The following is an 18,074-nucleotide window of genomic DNA, read 5'->3' as shown; positions in this document are numbered from 1 at the left end:
TCCCTCATGACTAACAATGTGGAGCATCCTTTTATGTGCCTGTTGGCCATTTTTACTTCTTTGGATAAAGGTCTGTACAAATCCTTTGCCTACTTTTAAATAAGTTTTAAAAAAATCTTTTTGTTGTTGAGCTTAAGAGTTCTTTATAGACACCTATGAAATGCATGATTTGCAATTACTTAATCCCATTCTGTAGGTTGTTTTTTTCTCTTTCTCGATAATGTCTTTTGATGAACAAAAGCTTTTATTTTATGAAAGTCCAGTTTCTCTACTATTTCTCTCGTTGCTCAGTCATATGCGAGTCCACGTTTCAAATTAAAATTCATGGAGATTTAGTCCTATGTCATCTTCTATAAATTTTGTAACTTTAGCTTTTATGTTTATGTCACTGATACATTTTTAGTACATGGTGTGAGGTAGGCATCCAACTCCACTCTGTGACAAATGAGTATCTAATACATCTACCATTTTGAAGAAAGGAAACATAATATTATGAACATAGTTAAAAAGTAAATTCCCAAGAGGGGTCTAACAAGACATGACAACTAAATATAATATGGTACCTAGGTGAGATCAGGTACCATATTACAAAAGATAGTATGTATTACAATTACATACTATTCAAGGCAATCTACAGATTCAATGCAATCCCTATCAAATTACCAATGCTATTTTTCACAGAACTAGACCAAAAAAATCTTAAAATCTGTATGGAGACACAAAAGACTCCAAATACTGAAAGCAATTTTGAGAAAGAAAACTAGAGCTGGAGGATTCAGGCTCCCTGACTTCAGCCGATACCATAAAGCTATAGTCATCAATCAGTATGGTACTGGCACAAAAAAATGGAAATACAGATCAAGGGAACAGGATAGAAAGTCTAAAAATGGATCCACACACCTAGGGCTAATTAATCTATGACATGGAGGCAAGATCTGCACAATGTTGGAAAGACAATCTCTTTAACAAATGGTGTGGCGAAACTGGGCAGATACATGTAAAAATATGAAATTAGATCATTCTTTAACACCACACACAAAAATAAGCTCAAAATTGTTTAAAGACCTAAATGTGAGACTGGACGTTATAAATCTCCTAGAGGAAAACATAGGCAGAATGCTCTCTGTCAATAAATTGTAGCAATATCTTTTTCAGCCTGTCTTTCAGAATAAAGGAAATAAAAACAAAAATAAACAAATGGAACCTACTGAAATTTAAAAGCATTTGCACAGCAAAGGAAACAATAAACAGAACAAAAATAAATCCACAGATTGGGAGAAAATATTTGCAAATGATGTGACCAACAAGGGATTAGTCTCCAAAATTTATAAACAGCTCATGAAACTTAACATCATCAAAACCAGCCAATCAAAAAATGGGCAGAAGACCTACATTTCTCCAAAGAAGATGGCCAAAAGGCACATGAAAAGATGCTCAGCATTGATGATTACTACAGAAATGAAAATCAAAACTACAATGTGATAATCATGTCATATCAGTCAAAATGGCTATCATCAAAAAAAATTCACAAACAATAAATGCTGGAGAGGGCGTGGAGAGAAGGGAACCCTTCTGCACTACTGGTGGGAATATAAATTGGTACAGCCACTATGGACAACAGTACGGAAGTTCCTTCAAAAACTAAAAACAGAGCTATCATATGACCCTGCAATTCCACTCCTAGAAATATACCCAGAGAAAAACATGGTCTGAAAGGATACATGTATTCTACTTTTTGACATATGAATATCTAATACATCAACCATTTTGAAGAAAGAAAACATAATGTTATGAACATAGTAAAGAGTAAATTTCCAAGAGAAGTCCAAGGAGACATGACAACTAAATATAATATAGCACCTGGATGAGATCCTGTGACAGAAAATAGACACTAGTTCAAAACTAAGGAAACCAGAGTGAAGCAAAAATTGTAGTTAACAATAATGCATCAGTCTTGATTTACTAATTGTGACAAATGTACCATATTAAAATAAGAAGCTAATAATAGGGCAAACTGGGTGTGGGGTTTATGCAAACTCTTTGTGCTAGTTTTATAATTTTTCTATAAATCTAAAACTCTTATAAAATAATTTAGAAGTTATTATAAAAAGGTTAGTTAGTTAGTTAGTTAAGTCGCTCAGTCGTGTCCGACTCTTTGCGACCCCGTGGACTGTAGCCCACCAGGCTTCTCCATCCATGGGATTCTCTAGGCAAGAATATTGGAGTGGGTTGCCATTTCCTTCTCCAGGGGATCTTCCCAACCCAGGGATTGAACCCAGGTCTCCCGCATTGCAGGCAGATGCTTTAACCTCTGAGCCACAGGAATCTTACAAATAAAAAGGTTAAGTGATTGTATTAAAAATAACTGTAATATCTAGGATAAACCTCATGAAAGATGTGCAGGATCTCTACACTGAAAACTATTACACACTGCTGAGAGAAATTTAAAGAGAGCTGGTGAGCTATATCATGCTCATGGATTGGTAGATTCAGTATCATTAAGATGTCAATGCTGTCACACTTGTTTATGATTTAATGACATCCTAGTCAATGATTTAAAAAAGGAATAAAGTTGCAAGAGTTACACTATCTGATTTTAAGCCTACTATAATGCTCCAATAATCACAACAATACAATACTAACAAAAGTACTGACATATAGATCAATGGACCAGAACACAATCTAGAAAAAAACTAACACACGTATGGTAAACTGAGTTTTGGGAAAAGTTCCAAGGTAATTATATGGAAAAGTAAAATTGCTTTCATTAAATATGGTGGGAACACTGGACAGTCATATTAAAAAATAAATTATGTCTACCTCATGCCATAAACCAGAATTTATAGATCCTAAAGCCTAAAGGTAAGCCAAAACTACAGTATTTTTAGAATAAAATACAGGATAAAATTTTTGTCACCTTGGAGTAGGAAAAGATCTCTTAGACTAAATGTAAATCAAAAAGTGATATACTAGGCATTATTGAAATTAAAACTTTTTGCTCTTCAAAGGACACCATTAGGAAAATGAAAAGGCAGGCTACATATTAGAGGAAAATATTATCAACACATTCCTCTGACAGAGGCTTTATATCCAGAATATATAATCCAGAATAGAGTCAGTCCTTTTAAACTCAGTAATAAGATGACAATTCAATCAAAAAACATAATGAAGACTTGAAAAGGTACTTTCTAAAAGAAGATACATTGCAAATAAATACATGACAAAATACTTAACATCATATTAGCCTTCAGGGGAATGCACGTTAAGACAAATGAGACACCACTGGACAGCAATAAAATGGCTACAGTTAAAATTTCTAACAATTTCAAGTATTGGTGAGGATATGGAGCAACTCTTATACATTGCAGACAGTTGTGTAAATGGTACCTCTTTTTGGGAAAACACTTTGGCAGCTTTTTTTAAAACGTTAAACACTCTATGACTCAGCAATTTCATTCCTAGGCATTTACCTAAGAGAAATTATGACTTAGGTCCACAAAAAAATCTGGACAAGAATATTACAACTGCCTTATTTGTAACAGGCAACAACTGGAAACAATTTAAATGCCCATCAATAGATGAGTGGATAAACATACTGTGGCATATTTATGCAGTGTTACATTAAAAGGTATATTATAGGGACTTCCCTTGTTGTCTAGTGGCTCTGTTTCCAATGCAGGGGTGGCCTGGGTTCCATGCCTGGTCAGGGAACTAAATCTCACATGTTGCAACTAAAGATCCTGAGTGCCCCAACTAAGACCTGGCCCAGTCAAATAAATAGTAAATATTAAAAAATAAAAGGTATACTATAAAATATAAAATGGTATGTTTATAACATATGAAAAACATATATGATAGACATATATTTATTCATATGGAAGTAAATGAAATTGGATCTTTACTTAACTCCACACACAAACATGAAATGAACATGGATTAAGACAAAAGTTAAAAGAAAAAATTTTTAATTATTAGAGAAAAATATAGAAGAATATCTTTATAATACTGATATAGGGAAAGAGTTTCTAAATAAGATAAAAGGCTCAAAAAAGAAAAGATTGGTGAATATGATTACCTTAAAAATACTTAAGTTCATCAAAGCAAATTAAGCATAAAAAGAACTGTAACTAGAGAGAAAGAATTTAAAATACAACAAGAATAAAAATCTATATGATAATATAATTTCTACAGATCCATAAAAAATGAATAAATAGCAACATGCATAAATGAAAACACCTACTGGCTGATAGGCTTATTAAAAAATGTTCAACTCTTTTGAAATAAAGAAAACACAAATTAAAATCCAGTAACATAATCAGTGCTCCTTCTGGCAATAGCATACTAACAAATTTTAGAAAAATTCTCTCTCTAGGAGTAACTAGACAAACTCAATATTTTTTTAAAAATCTTGAAAACATTGACAAGACAATATCAATACAGTAGGAATTTTCAACTCTAGGACTGGAGAGAGAGTGAAAATCCAAGGAAAGGACCTTGAAATCTGAATTATGTTTCTCATTAAGAAATTTGCTGATATGAAAGGAACAGTTCAGAGTTTCAAACTATTTCCACAGTTTTTCAAAGTCAATGCTCAGCACAAAAAATTATCAAAACACACAAAAAGATGAGATGACTAATAATCAAGGGCAAATAATAAGTATTAAAAATAGACTCACACAGGATATCCAGATATTCAGACATGGATATTAAAATAATCAGGATAAATAATCAGTAAAAATATTAATTAATGAAATACAATGGTAAAACAATGGGATCAAGTGGTAACTGGAGAATGGAAAAAGTGTAACAACTAAAATTAAGAACCCAGTCAATGGGATTAATAGAAGTTAGACACAGGTGAAAAGAGAATTAGGGTAGGGGGAGATAGATCGCAAGAATGAAGAGGTGTTATTTCCCAAAATGATTTTGAGGCTAGCATACCCTTTAATACCAAAAGCTGACAATCATGTTCCAAGAAAGTAAACCCATAGGCCAACCTTTTACATGAAAGCAGATTTTAAAAATTCTAAGCAAAGTATCAGAATACTGAATTCAGCAACATTCAAAAAGGATACTACACTACAAAAATGCTGAATTTATTCTAGGAATGCATGCTTGGGTTAACATTCAAAAATTAATCAATACAAATCAACATATCATAGCATGAAGGAGAAAATGCACATAATTAACTCAATAGCTCCATGAAAAGCACTTAAAGTTTATATACTTTCATGATAAACTATAGCAAACCAGTAATGAAAAGAAACTTCGTTATTCCAATAAATCATTTGTAAAAACTTACACTAATATATTTAATTGAAATACTGAATTTTACCTCACACTGAGCGAGAATAAGACAAATGTGCCTATATTACCTCTTCTATTTAACGACATACAATTGGTCTTATCCTTTATTCCTATCCTTCAGGAATACTCTTGTATATAGTTTTTCAAATCAACAAAAATGGCCAGACAATTCAAGAGAATAAAATAGGTCAAAGTGCTGAACTGGTACTCTATAAAATATGATATTAAACAACAAATGAACTGTTATGGAAGTGCTCACTTTCATTACTCATCAAACAAATAGAAATTAAAAGCACAATGTGAAACATAGCAGAATAGCTGTGGTAGAGCAAATTGTATTTTCCCTTTGGATAATTATGTGACTGCATCTACTATAATTAGACTTACAAGTATCTTATGAGCCAGCAATACCCAACTCAAACATATGCTTCAAAAGACATATACATAAATATGATGTTAAACAAATACTAGAGATAATTCAAATTGTTCAAATAAATAAGTATAAGCAAATTAGGTGTAAACATATCCAAACAAACCATGCAACGATAAGTAGTACTGAATTACTGCTTCGCACAACAGAAATGAGTCTCACAAACATCATGTTAAGCAAAAGAATCCAGACACAAAGATATGTGTTTTAGGGTACCATTTCATAACAGAATTGTTTGTAATAGCAAGAATCTAAAGATAATCCTGATCTACAAACAGAAAAATAGATATGCTGTGAAGTACTTACAAAACAGAAGTACAGAAATATTGAGAACGGACAAAGTAGGATCTCATGCATAAATACATGAAGTTTAAAAAGCAAGGCTTAGAAGAAAATTGGATGCATGATAATAAACTAACATACTGCTTGGAGAGATCTGTATCTATTTAATAAAACCCAAATTCAAAATAGTAGTTTTCTTTTATAAAATGTAAGCTCCATGAGTCAGGACTTTTTATCTTTTTTTATTTTACTGTTTTGTAGTGCCCAGAACAGTGCTTGATATGTAATACTCATTTAAATAAATGCTCTTGCATAAATAAATAAATGAGGGGTGAGGGGCTGATACAGGGAGTTGCAGTAGATTGGCTGAGTTCAGATACTTAAGCTGGGCAATGCGTAGCCAGGGTACAAGTAATAGTATTTCTTATACTACATATACGTGAGATGCAGTTTTCTGTATTGTAAAACATAACATTCTTTAAAAATAAAAACATGCTACTTAACTTTCATATTGCAAAGCTATGTAAGTATAAAACAGACATCCTTGCCCCATCTCTCAGAATCAATGTGATCCTGCCTTTGCCTTGGCCTTCATGGGAGGTAGGAACACTGAGTAAAGGGTGGATGGTAGTCATAGGAAGAGCCCAGAGAGATTGGTTGACACCGTATTGTAGGTTAAAAAAGAAGATGAGAAATCAGCACAAATCATAAGTGTACATATTGATACATCCTGCTTTATGCCTGAGTGGGAGCTAAGGAAGAATAAAGAAATATAGGTGGGTCCACTTGTGGGGGATTTGAGGTCGTGGATGACTTGTAAGAGGATCAGTGTTTCTTTCTTATTTCTTCCCTTTTATAAGCTCCAAAGAGAAGTTTCACAGTATATGCAAAAGTCTCCTATAAATGAATCAGTACAAAACACCTATACAAGTGTGTCCCCAAAATACTGTCTTGGAAAAGAGGAAACTTAACCTATCTAACTACATGTACTAGTCTGCCAAAAACACCATGGAAATCAGTCCTGTTCTTTAGTTTCTTTAAACTTTTTTCTTCTTTCAAAAGCAAGCCATTTGTTTAATCAACCTGGAGGGTGAATGTTATTATTGTGCCCTTTTCCAGCAAATTCTGGCTGAATGCCTATGATGTGCCTAATACCTTATGGATATGTGCAAAGCAGTAAGTTCTAGTTCAAAAGCAGCACAAATACAGAGCAAAGTGTATACCACAACTCACTTCATGAGTTACGAAACTGGGTAATTTCACTCCTTGCCATGTTATCCAGAAATCTACTTTGGTACTATTCAATGTCATATGTATGTTATCTTAAGAACTTTTTATTCATTAGGATAACTTAAGGATGTTACAGAGGTAAGTTACCAACTTCAAAAAGATATTTTATGGTAAGTACACAGTCTTCAAAGAATTGCTATCAAAATATGTAAAAATGTCTACATACCAGTAACACAAACAATCCAAGATAAAAATGGATAGAAAATAGGAGTAAATATCTCACAGAAGAGAAAACACATACATACAATAGATGTATGAAGAAATATTCAATATCACTACTCATCAGGGAAATATAAATGAAGATCACACGAGACACCATTTTCCTGATATCTGAATGGCCAAAATGAAGAAGACTGACAGTACCAAGAAATAGAGAGGATGTGGATCCATAGGATGTCATTTACATTAGTGGTCAGAGGGTAAGTTGGTGCTATTTCATTAAATTCTAGTTTGGTATTCTCTCTAAAAGTTATGGATTCACACACTCTATGATATGTGTTCTACAGCGAAATGTTTGTCCATGTCCAACAGGAGGCAAGTACTCAAAGGCGCAGAGCACTGCTGTTCACGGTGGCAAAAGCGTGGTGACTGCTCACGTGGCGGCTGGTGGGTGAGCGGGTGCTTGAGCTATGATACAGTCACCAGCGGAGAGCAGCAGGCAGACTAGGCGAACTACAGCAGCAGGCAGCAACAAGAGGACTCTCAACAACATGATATTAAATGAAGGAAGCTCCACGTATTGCCAAAGAGTGATATGCTTTTCATAAAATTAAAAGCAAGCAACATAAGAAAATGAGGTTAGGGATATATAGCAGGGTGATTATAGTTAACAATATTATATTACAAATCTGAAAATTGCTAGAGAGTAGATTTTAAAAACCCTTATCACACAAATATTTTTGCAACTATGTTTAGTGGTGGATGTTAACTAGACTTATCCAGTGATTATTTAACAATACATACAAGTATTGAATCATTATGCTGTATACTTAAACTAATACAGTGCTAAATATCAATTATATCTCAATAAGAAAACATTTTTATTGTTTTGATATGCAATTATATGCACTTTATTTAAAAAGTAGAATATATTTAAAAATTGAATTGTTAAATATGTCCCACAATATTAAAAAAATAAAGTTCAGAAATATACAGGACAGTGAGCTATTAAAATAGGAGGTGAGAGGACACTGACCACTGTATGTAGAGTCAAGCACAAGGACGCAGAAGAGAAGAACCCATGTATCATACGGCTAGATGTTGCCTTTTGTGATGATCTTAGCTTCTGTTTTGCACAGTGAATTTGGAGATGCTTATTAAGGTATAAAATAACAAACAAAATAAATACAAATGGGTTATGAAAAGACCACTGATTACTGTGTCCTAGAATAAAGATTATAGTTAATTTAATCCTGTGCATCTGAGGTTTATAATAAAACAAACTACTTGTTATAAAGAGCATATAAATGTAAAAAAAAAGTAGGATAGTTTTTAAAAGTTTAAATGAGAACATCTGTGTACCGCTTCAAGTCATCCTTTGTACCAGTGTTGTATGCAGTATGGTAACAACTGCCCTGACTTCTGAACAAGAGACAGTTTCCAGATTCTGCTTTCAATGAATTTATGGTTGGTAGAGAAGGTAAGCAAGCAGGTAGTTATAACAGAGCTAACTAAGGGATAGGATCGTCAAAAAGAAGGAAGAGAACACAAAGCAGGAGGTATGAAACAAGCCCGGTCATACAGGAAGTCATCTTAAGAGGGTGTAAAATCTAACTGTGGAAAGGAAAGGATATTTTACATTCTTTCAATGCCCTCCATGGGAAGAAGAGAGACAGAACTTCAGAAATCAACAGGGGTCTCAGCATGAGGGGCCTTGTGAGCTACATGGTGGACTTGGGGCCTTATCTCAAGAGCCACAGGAAACCATTGAAGAGTTTAAGCCAAAAAGTCACATGATTAGCTTCATAAACAGCAGGACCACAAGCAGAAAATCTCAGTTAAATTATAGAGGTCGATGCAGCTGTCCAGGCAGGCCACGGTGGTGACTGGAAGTGATGGCAGTTAGGATAGAAGTAGGCTGAGTAGGGAGTTATTGAGGAAGGAAAATAAGAGGACTCAGAAATTTATTAAATACAAGGACCAGATAAGTGAGGCCAGTCAATGATGATTTTGACTTTAGGTAGTGGGGAGGATGGTGGTGCCAGATGCTGAGACTTAAGAACATGAGAGAAAGCACAGTTATCTTCTTTTACAATGCATCTCATTTGGCTCAGCATTGGTTCACAGGGTTTCACAAACCTTTTCACATGAAGCTGACCTTTTCTCAATAAAGCATGGCTCACAAACTCTAGACAGACAAAGATCCTCTTTTTGGTTTCCAAACACCTGGACAGAGCTGTTAAAGATGCTGTCTCAAGGTACCTCAAAGGAGGAATGCTTAAATAAAAGTTCCTAACTCCATGACCTAACATTACAAAAGCTGCTTCACTTTATTTTCTAAGTCATTCCTGTATTTGTTACTTGCAAGGCTAACTATTGCTGTCACTGACTCCCCAATTATAAAATGAGGTCAGAGTTCCTCTGTGATTATTTTTCTTCTTTTTAAAAGCAAGGTAATATAATAGCCAGGACATGGAAGCAACCTAGATGCTCATCAGCAGATGAATGGATAAGGAAGCTGTGGTACATATACACCATGGAATATTACTCAGCTGTTAAAAAGAATTCATTTGAATCAGTTCTGATGAGATGGATGAAACTGGAGCCCCTTATACAGAGTGAAGTAAGCCAGAAATATAAAGAACATTACAGCATACTAACACATATATATGGAATTTAGAAAGATGGTAATGATAACCTTATATGCAAAACAGAAAAAGAGACACAGAAGTACAGAACAGACTTTTGAACTCTGTGGGAGAAGGTGAGGGTGGGATGTTTCGAAAGAACAGCACGTATATTATCTATGGTGAAACAGATCACCAGCCCAGGTGGGATGCATGAGACAAGTGCTCGGGCCTGGTGCACTGGGAAGACCCAGAGGAATCGGGTGGAGAGGGAAGTGGGAGGGGGGATCGGGATGGGGAATATGTGTAACTCTATGGCTGATTCATATCAATGTATGACAAAACCCACTGAAGTGTTGTGAAGTAATTAGCCTCCAACTAATAAAAATAAATAAATAAATAAATAAATAAAATAAAATAAAAAAATAAAAGCAAGGTAACTACCTAAGCATGGTTCCACTGAGCAGTGCCTAATAACAGTATTTTGCTTTAGGTACATCATAAAGCAATTGCACATACTCTTTCCTTTCATATCGTGGGTCATAAACATGTGGTGCATGCAACATTAATTTCCTAGAGAATGATTGTCAAGATGACATTTTCTGATCAGTGGCAAAATAGGTATGCATGGACCTATATCCATGTAAAGAGTGACTGACCAGTAGTATGTTCATTTTATAGCTAATTCCCTCAGAAATCTTTAAAGCAAGATGGCCACAGAGTGATGCACTGCCAGGCTGTAAGAAATGTTGGCCCATTACCACTAGATCAGTCCCCGAAGGGTTACTGTTAATATTTGGCCTCGGAAAGAAAGCAGTCAATAAAAATCCACATTTAGGGTACTTTATATACTCATGTGCAAGTAGAGGGAAGGCTCAGTGAAGTTGAAACTGTTTACATAGCACATAATAAGGATCATTAATATTAGTTAACAATTCTCACACTGCAGCTGTGTGTTTATGTGGATGTAATATCACAAAGCAGTTAGTAGAATGCAATTTGCTGTCACTGAGATTAGAGTCTAACTCTGGCTTTGCCATTGAAGAAGCAATGTGACTTTGAACAAATTATTTAAATTCTCTAAATCCTAGTTTCTTCGTTGATAAAATGGACATTATGCCACTTCCTTGGGTTTAATGAGTTAACACATGCAAAGAATTTAAACCGGTAACTGATGTATCTTTAAGCATTCCAAAAAATGGAGATAATGAAGTAAAGCAATGTAAATGTATAGTAATGATCCATTGCAGACTAACGACTTGATATCAGACCTAGATGCCTGAGTATAACTAAAACACTGCAAAATACTTAAATTTGTGGATAGCTGATTATTTTAACATAGTTTACAGGAAACATAATAATATCATACTCCATTGACTCTCTCATGTACATTTTAAAATACTTAAATGTGAGGCCTTGATTTTACTTGCACATACATATCAAAATGTCTAGAAAGGATCAGAGTAGCTTAGAAGAAAATTCCAGAACCAATAATGAAACATTCTTTTTGGAAATGCTACATCATCAATGTTCTCATTGACATGGAGGATGACATCACAGAATATCCCTAAGGACGCTCATCTGCAAAGTGATTCAGAAGAGCCAGACTCTGAATGGGAAGTTCTAGGAAAGATCTCCTCTCCTCCCATTTTTGTTTTGTTTACGCTTTCCATTTTATACATGCACAACAGTAATGTCCGATAAAAATATACGTCTAACGAGCTCTGTTTATTAAAGAACACTTTCAAATCAATACAAAACAAGTTTTATTGATAAAGTGCTGTGTCATAGTTTAACTGCCAGTCTTTGTTATGTTGAATCATAAATAATGGAACATCTTCAATTATGACAACTTAGCTTTACTGAAATATGGAAAACCATGTAAGAACAGTCAAAAGAATTTAGAAAAATTACAAAGCTGAGTTGCTAAGTGAACTCATTCACTGTGGTCTGGGTTAGAATGTCATTTAAGTTCCCTACTCAAAAATTTAAGGTGGGGAGTTCAAGGGCACTACAAAGACAGGTGGCAGTTTTCAAGCTGAAATGGACAAACAGAAGAGTGATTGCTGACCAAAAAAGTCAGGTAATGCATACTAAGACATAAGGACTAAAAACATCATCATAACTAAGAGGCATTTGAAACATGACTTAAACTGGGAGACTTACAGGCAGATACACTAACCTTCCAGTTGAACTGTTACATGTATGGACAATTGTGAAGAATGTTACAGGGTATACAGTAGTAGGTATTACTTCATTTGGCAACAGTTAATGAGATGAAAGTGTGTCACATGCCTTCCTGATACTCCTCCCTCATTTATTCTCAAATTTAAAATTCCTTTGAAAGAAACATTGTGGTTCTCTGGTATTTTCAATGACTTTATTATAATACTACTAAAATGTATACATATAAAGCTAGATGTGAGCAGATGTAAAGTCAAATAGAATCAGAGGAAAAAATAAAAGCCAAGCCAAGCCAATGCAGTTAAAATTGATTACGTTTGTTAAATGGAATTGCTGAGCTTGTTCTGTCTGCAAGCCCAGTAACTGCTTGCGACACAAGTCTGATATTGACCTAACAAAGACTCCTTTGAGTTCAACCCGCCTCAAACATCAAATTGGGGGTGATGAGCAATTTCCCTGTCGCTTCCTTCCATGTGCACTACTTCACCCTTCACTTGACGTGCATCTATTACGTCTGCCTCTATGCTCTCCTTCTCTCTAATAGATGCATGTTTCCCTTGTATCACAAAGCCACCTGCAAAGAAAGACACCGAGTAGTTATATTTTGCTTTGTAACAAACACCACAAAACTCACTGGCTCACAACAGCAATCATCATTTCCCTCTCATGGGTTCTTTAGGTCAGGAACCCAGCAGGGGCTCAGCTGTGTAGTCCTGACTTAGTGGGTATTTCGTGAGGTTGTAGTTAGATGGTGGCTGAAGTTGGAAGTCTTAATCACGCGCATACCCAGTAGCTGGGCTGGGAAGACAAATAGCTGGGGCTCCTCTACCAGCCCCTGAAATATCTTCACTGGATCTCTGGGGTACAATGGCTTTAGGAAAGTCACATTTCTTTTTTCTGTTTTTTTAAACTTATTTTTAATTGAAGGATAACTGCTTTACAATATTGGCTTGATTTCTGCCCTACATCGCCATGCATTAGCCACAGGTGTATGTATGTCCCCTCCCTCCAGAACCTCCCTCCCACCTCCTACCCCTCTAGGTTGCTATGAAGCCCCAGGTTCAGTTCCCCGAGTCATATGGCAAATTCCCACTGGCCATCTACTTCACACGTGGCAGTGTATCTGCGTCCATGCTACTCTCTCCATTCATCTCACCTTTCCTTCCTCCCCCCACCCTGTCCTTGTCCGTAAAGTCTGTTCTTCACATCTGCATCTCCACTGCTGCCCCACAAATACGTTCATCAGTACCATCTTTCTAGATTCCATATATATGCATTAATATTTGATATTTGTTTTTCTCTTTCTGACTTACTTCACTCAGTATAATAGGCTCTAGGTTCATCCACCTCATTAGAACTGACTCAGATGTGTTCCTTTTTAGGGCTGAGTAATATTCCATTGCATATATGTACCACTGTTTCTTTACCCATTCATCTGTTGACGGACATCTAGGTTGCTTCCAGCTATTGTATTCTAGCTATTGTAAGAGGTGCTGAAATGAATACTGGGGTACATGCATCTTTTTCAGTTTTGACTTCCTCAGGGTGTATGCCTAAAAGTGGTATTGCTGGGTCATACGGTGTTTTTATTCCTAGTTTTTTAAGGAATATCCATACTGTCTTCCACAGTGGCTGTATCAATTTTCATTCCCACCAGCAGTGCAGGAGGGTTCCCTTTTCTCCACACCCTCTTCAGCACTTGTTGTTTGTAGATTTTTTGATGATGGCCATTCTGACTGGTGTGAGTGATATCTCATTGTAGTTTTGATATGCATTTCTCTAATAATGAACAATGTTGAGCATCTTTTCATGTGTTTATCAGACATCTGTATGTCCTCTTTGGAGAAATGTCTGTTTCGGTCGTTTGCCCACTCTTGATTGGGTTATTTGTTTTTCTAGTATTGAGTTGTATGAGTTGCTTGTATATTTTGAAAGTGAATCCTTTGTCAGTTGTTTCATTTGCTATCGTTTTCTCCCATTCTGAGGGTTTTCTTTTCACTCTGTTTCACTTTTGCTGTGCAAAAGCTTTTAACTGTAATTAGGTCCCACTCGGGAAAGCTGTATTTCTTAAATGGCGCCTCACTGTTTTCCCAGGTGCATGCCCCAAGACAGACGCCAGGCGGAAGCCACACTGCCCTTCCCAACCTAGCCTTGGGAGTCAGGTAAGACCACCTTACCTCATTCTGCTTGTCAGAAGCAAGTCACTAAGTCCTTCCTGCATCCAAAGGAAGGAAAATCAGAATCTTCTTTTTAAGGGAGGCGTGTGAGAGAACTTGCAATACATTTTAAAACCTCCAGATATGGACACCGTGTGGCCATATTTCATTTAAAAATGTTCATCTGCACGATTCAGTGCATGCTTTCATCCCTTTACACATTTCAGAGGGAATTCACAGAACCCCAATAAAAGGTAAATCATTTCCTACTAGTCTGTGGACCCCAGTTTGCAGAAAATTAAGTTATGCTCAGATTACAGTACATGGAATGAAGGTTTCCTTAACTCATGGGCTAAGAGAGAATGAACTTCAAGAAATAGGAAGAGAAAAAAAATAGTCTTGTGAGGATTTTTTAATGTTTAAGTCAACAGATGTATAATTCACCTGAGGTAATGAAATCAATTTTTATTTTAAAGTTCACTTTGTGATTGATCCAGGATTAAGAAATCTTTAAAATTGGCCCTTGAAAATCCAATGTTCTACACTCTAGACTAATGCAAACATTCTGTGTTAAGGACATCAGTTATTAACAAAACATACATTGGTAGTAACAAGGCAGTTTTCTGATTTCTTTGAGCGCCCATCAAATATCCTTCATAAGATTCAATCTGTTCTTTTGTGACAGAGTTTTGGTTCACTCGTTTATTTTGGTTTTACTATCTCAAAGATTAACAAATAATAATGAATACTTATAAAGTACAGTGTTAATTGTGTGCATCTGCATTTACAAGCTCTCAAGAATTTTCTTTAAAATAGAACAAGGTTTGTTAAGACAATAAGAAATGTAACCTTCTCCCTCAAAAAGGGAGTAGAAAAACAAGACACACTGGAAAGTGTTTTGCAAACTGGTAAAGCTGAAGAACTTGATGGACACAAGGATGACTTTATTTCTTTTTAAACTGCCTTTCCCACATATTCTAATAATGGGTAAGAGTCCCCCTCCTTTTGGGGGCCTAAATGTCCATCAACAGATGAATGGATAAAGAAGTGATACACACACACATATACACATACACACAATACAATACTACTCAGCCATAAAAGACAATGAAATAATGCCATTTGCAGCAACATGGATGGACCTAGAGAGTGTCATACTGAGTAAAGTAAGTCAGAGAAGGAGAAATATCATATGACATCCCTTATATGTGGAATCTAAAAAGACACAATACAAATGAACTTATAAAACAACCAGACTTCGAGGACTAGCTTATGGTTGTCAAGGGGAAGGATGGGGGAAAGGGCTAGTTAGGGAGTTTGGGATGGACATGTACACACTGCTATATTGAAAATGGATTAACCAACAAGGACCTACTGTATAGCACAGAGAACTATATTCAGTATCCTATGATAAATCATAAAGGAAAAGAATTTTTAAAAAAGAATGTGTTTATATATATGTATACCTGAATCACTTTGCTATGTATCAGAAATGAACACAACATTGTAAATCAACTTCAATAAGAAAAGGCCCCCTCCTTGAAGCTGAAACTCCAGTACTTTGGCCACCTCATGGGAACAGCTGACTTATTGGAAAAGACCCTGATGCTAGGAGGGATTGGGGGCAGGAGGAAAAGGGGACGACAGAGGATGAGATGGCTGGATGGCATCACCGACTCGATGGACATGAGTTTGAGTAAACTCCGGGAGTTGGTGATGGACAGGGAGGCCTGGAGTGCTGCGATTCATGGGGTCACAAAGAGTCGGACACGACTGAGTGATTGAACTGAACTGAACTGAATAAATAGTGAGGACTTGGTGTCAAAGTCCTGCAGTGTTCATTCATTAGTCAGTAAATAGTCACTATAACACGTAACACCTTTCCAGTTCCTGGGGATCTGTGAGTAAGAGTAATGCAATCAATTCTCATGGGTATTATGGGTCTAATAGGGAAGACAGGCATTAAGTAAATCATCATAAAAGTAATAAATGCTACAAAAAGGAAACCATAAGGTGCTAACGGAACGCCAACTTAGTCTGGGGAAAGAGCCTGGAATACAAAACAATATATAAACAAACATTCAGAAAATGAGAAGGAGATCAGCAGATGAGCTGAGGAGTTTTCTGGCTTTTTCTGTGTTTGCTATCAGCCACTGTAATATCTTTTGCTTCAAACATTACACAAGGAAGTTGTGGCTACCACTGAAGTAAATTTCTGGCCCATAAAAGAATGTTGTTGGATGCATATCAATTAATATTTAATAATTACTTGGTGATCTGCAAATCCTGTGAAGGCATATCAGGGGTGTGGATATTTAAATGGCCTGAGTGAGTCTTCTGCAAACCATCATCTCATGGAGGCAGGTCACTGAGACCTAGATGGTTTTTAGACTGGCTAGCAGTGCACAATGGTTGACTCCAGCTGGGCAGTCTGTGCATCAGAGTCTCCCTTCCATTAACAATTTATTTCTTCATCTCTACTGGTGAGAAGGGTGAGAAAGAACAGCTTACCTCCTATTAACTTCAAAAGGAGTCTGAGCCTGACATCTTTGCAGCTGGCAAGCGTTGCTTTCCTGGTATTTCCCATTTGTTTGTCAGTGGAGCTCCTGTGACTTGAGGGATGCCCCTGTCAATCCAAAAAGAAACAAGGGAAGTGAGAGAGGGGGTTAAGACTCTTCTTGCCTCTGACAATTCAGATGCCCTGAATGCCTCATCTCTACAGGGAGGTTTTCTCTTAACAAACACTTAGAAGGGTATGAAAAGACCTCTACAGAGACTCCAAATGCTGCAGCAGAGCTTTCTTCTTTCTGAACCCTGCATTCTGTCTGAGGCACACTTGGCATGATTAGCTCTTAGGCTCAGATAGTAAAGAATCCACCTGTAATGCAGGAGACCTGGTTTTGATCCCTGGGTTGGAGAGATTCTCTGGAGTGAATGGCAACCGACTCCACTATTCTTGCCTGGAGAATTCCATGGACAGGAGCGCTTGGCAGGCCACAGTCCACGGAGTCACAGAGTCAGACATGACTGAGTGACTAACACTTTCACATCTCATATTTGAGATAGCAATGTTATCCCAAATGTCACCTGCAGTTCAGCTATGAAGCTCCCATTATGTGGAGGGATAACAGCTTGTGTGATTGTTTCTGTGCTCATGAAAGGCACATGTTAGCTTGATGCATAAAGCAGGGCACCCAAAGTTGGTGCTCTGGGACAATACAGAGGGATAGGTGGGGAGGGATGTGGGATGGGGGTTCAGAAGGCGGGGGGACACATGTATACCCATGGCTGATTCATGTTGATGTATGGAAAAAAGCATCACAATATTGTAAAGCAATTATCCTCTAATTAAAATAAATTAATTAAAAAAATAAATAAATTGATGCCCAGAAAAGAAAAAACAAAAACTACTTAACAGGGACTTCCCTGGCAGTCCAGTGGTTAAGAATTCACCTTCCAATGTAGGTTTGATCTACACTGTAGGGGTGTGGGTTCGTTCCCTGGATGGGGAGCTAAGATACTAAATGTCTCATGGTCAAAAAACTAAAACATAAAACAGAAACAACTGTTAAGAAATTCAATACAAAGACTTTAAAACTGGTCCACATCGGAAAAGAAAAAAATCTTAAACAAAAACTT

General features: G+C 36.4%; 1 long non-coding RNA gene across 2 annotated transcripts in view; it reads left to right on the top strand.

Annotated features, from left to right (window-relative positions):
* LOC122682662 overlaps positions 1 to 18,074 on the top strand; it is a 223,484-nt gene that overhangs the window by 16,804 nt on the left and 188,606 nt on the right. For both annotated transcript variants that reach the window (XR_006337470.1, XR_006337471.1), the window contains exon 3: positions 14,374 to 14,441. This is a non-coding gene — a long non-coding RNA (uncharacterized LOC122682662). The remainder of the gene's footprint in view (positions 1 to 14,373; positions 14,442 to 18,074) is intronic.

Source organism: Cervus elaphus, chromosome 24 (assembly GCF_910594005.1).
Source record: "Cervus elaphus chromosome 24, mCerEla1.1, whole genome shotgun sequence".
NCBI lineage: Eukaryota > Metazoa > Chordata > Mammalia > Artiodactyla > Cervidae > Cervus > Cervus elaphus.
This window is presented reverse-complemented; position numbering and strand designations above follow the sequence as displayed.